This window comes from Castor canadensis, chromosome 13, assembly GCF_047511655.1.
Source record: "Castor canadensis chromosome 13, mCasCan1.hap1v2, whole genome shotgun sequence".
In the NCBI taxonomy this organism is placed as follows: Eukaryota; Metazoa; Chordata; class Mammalia; order Rodentia; family Castoridae; genus Castor; species Castor canadensis.
Genome location: NC_133398.1, coordinates 123,671,657 through 123,674,165, shown reverse-complemented (window position 1 = coordinate 123,674,165; position 2,509 = coordinate 123,671,657). Strand labels below are relative to the sequence as shown.

General features: G+C 43.8%; 1 pseudogene; it reads right to left on the bottom strand.

Moving 5' to 3' along the window:
* Positions 1-409: 409 nt before the first annotated feature.
* Positions 410-2,269, bottom strand: LOC109674489 (RNA-binding motif protein, X chromosome-like; annotated as a pseudogene).
* Between the last annotated feature and the right edge of the window lie 240 nt (positions 2,270-2,509).

The following is a 2,509-nucleotide window of genomic DNA, read 5'->3' as shown; positions in this document are numbered from 1 at the left end:
GTGCCTCAAACACTGAAACAGCTTGTGTCTTTGGATGAAAGTGCACTTGACCATAGTGGATAGTGCTTTTATATATTGTTGACTTCTACTTGCTAGTATTTATTAAGTTTTTTGTGTTTTGATATACATTGTCACACTGTCTTTATGTGGTTTGTATCTTTGAATAATGTGAACTTCACAAAATGAATTGAGAAGTTGTGATGGGTGATTTTATATATCAACTTGGGTAATCTAACAAACCCAGTTGTTTAGTCAAACACTAGTCTAGATGTTGCTGTAAAGGAATTTTTGAAGATGTGATTTACATTTAAATGAGTAGACTTTGAGTAAAGCACACTATCCTCCATTATATGGGAAGGTGGGTCTTATTCAACCAGTTCAAGGCCTTTTTTTTTTTTTCTGGTTTTGGTTTTGGCCAAACTTTTTATTTAGTATTCTGTAGTTGTTTAACACACACTTAAATGGTCTTATTGGGGGAGGGGAAAGGGGAGGTCCTTGCAGATTCCCAAGGAAATGTCAGAAAAGCAATATGGCCAGCATTATCCATTTGCTTTTTTGGGCTTACTGGGTGAAATAGCACTTTCCTCACATAGGTATCTGATCTCAGGTTTTTCATAGACTGAGAACAATGAGATTTCAGTTGGAAGACAACCTGAAATCATTGAGAGTAGCATACCCTGACCATCCTCTAACAGCTAGCTTGTCTGTACAGGAAGGATGAGCCATCTCTCAATGGAGACCAATGTACATCTAGATGGCTAGATGTTTGTGGAAGATCTCAGAATTGCTTGCCTCATTTACTGGGAAAAATTAAGAAAGGAAGTGGTCTTTAGGGACACTGTTACTTGGAAAATTACAACACTAGTACAAGTCAAGTCTTACACATTTAACATCTGCTTGTTGAAAGCAACTCATATCAAATAAAATTAAACGTTTTACTTTTTTCCCTCACAAGAACATAAAAATTACGCAGGAGAACTTAACAGAAAATTTTAAAACGGTAACACAATTTTTCCTTTTAGTAGTCCTTGGGTAGTTATGACAGAATAGTTTCCACTTTTTTGTTTGTTTCTTTGAATGGGGATTTTGGTCCAAGTTTGTTTGTTTCTGGTACCTGCTTCTGCACCCCCCTCCACCAGATCAGCTTCCTCCATGGCCACCACCTCTTGGTGCTCCGCGGCTTGAACTGCTGTAGGAATCGCGTGGAGGAGGGCACCCCCTTTCCATAGAAGGGGGAAGCCCTCGTTCTTGTCTGCCAACCCGATCACGACCACTTGAGTAGAGATCACTTCGGCTGCTTGAGTAACTGTCTCGACTTCCACCATATCCGTCACGTGAGCTGCTGTCATCTGAATAGTCACGACCCCGTCCATAGCCATCTCTGTCACTATAGTCTCTTGCTGGACAGTCATCACGTGAACTGGAGTGACCGTAGTCACGGTAAGTATAATCTCTTGGTGGTGGGGCATAATCTCTTGTATCATGGGAACTCGGGTAATCTCTGCTCGAATAGCTGTCTTTAGTAGAATATCCATCATCTCTCGGGGACAAATAAACATCTCTACGAGAAGACAGGGGTTCCCTTCGAGGTGGGCCTCCATAACCATCTTTTCCACATGACACAGGGGCTCTTCCTCCTATTCCACTACTGCTGCGAACTGGTCCTGAAGGTGCGGTCTTTTCACTGGAAGCGGTCCCCTGGAAGAACTCATGTTAAAATTCATGGAATAGCCACCATCATCCGTGTGTCCTCCACATGAAGGAGGTCCCCTAGTTCCTTCACTTCCTCCTCTTCCTCCTCTAAGACCTCTGGGAGGGCCCCTGCTTCTTGGAGATGGAGGTGGTCCACGTCTACCACTTTCAAGTGATGGTTTGGTGGCCTGTTTCACTTTGATGCTTTCCCATCTAAGGACTTTCCATTCATGTCTCTGGCTGCATCCTTGGCATCTGCTGGGCTTTCAAAGGTGACAAAAGCAAATCCTCTAGGTTTGTTGGTTTCACGGTCTTTCATCAGAAGTACGTCCACTATTCGTCCATATTTGCCAAATACTGCTTCAAGGGTTTTCTCATTTGTTTCTGTATTAAGCCCGCCAATGAAGAGCTTTCCTGGGCGATCTGGTTCAACCATTTTTTTTTCAGCTGATGATAGTCTACAGAGAGGGTGGCGACGGTCTCAAGCTTCTAAAGAGCTCACAGACGGGGTCTTCCAAGCAGCTCAGTACGAGTGACAGCTGCCGGGACCCAGAACACAACAGCCAAGCCGCTAGGACTACTGCGCAACGAGCCAGTTCAAGGCCTTTAGAGAAAAATCTGAGGTCCTGGGAAAATGGAATTCCATTTCCAGACTGCCTGGGGATTCAAGACAGCAACATCCACCCCTCTCCGTCTTCAGTGCCCTGCAGATTTCTGCCTGAATAATGAATGACCACATTAACCGCTCCCTTATAATATACTTCTTTCCTAACCCCCCCACAAACACACACGTGCACATACACACGCATACCCATGT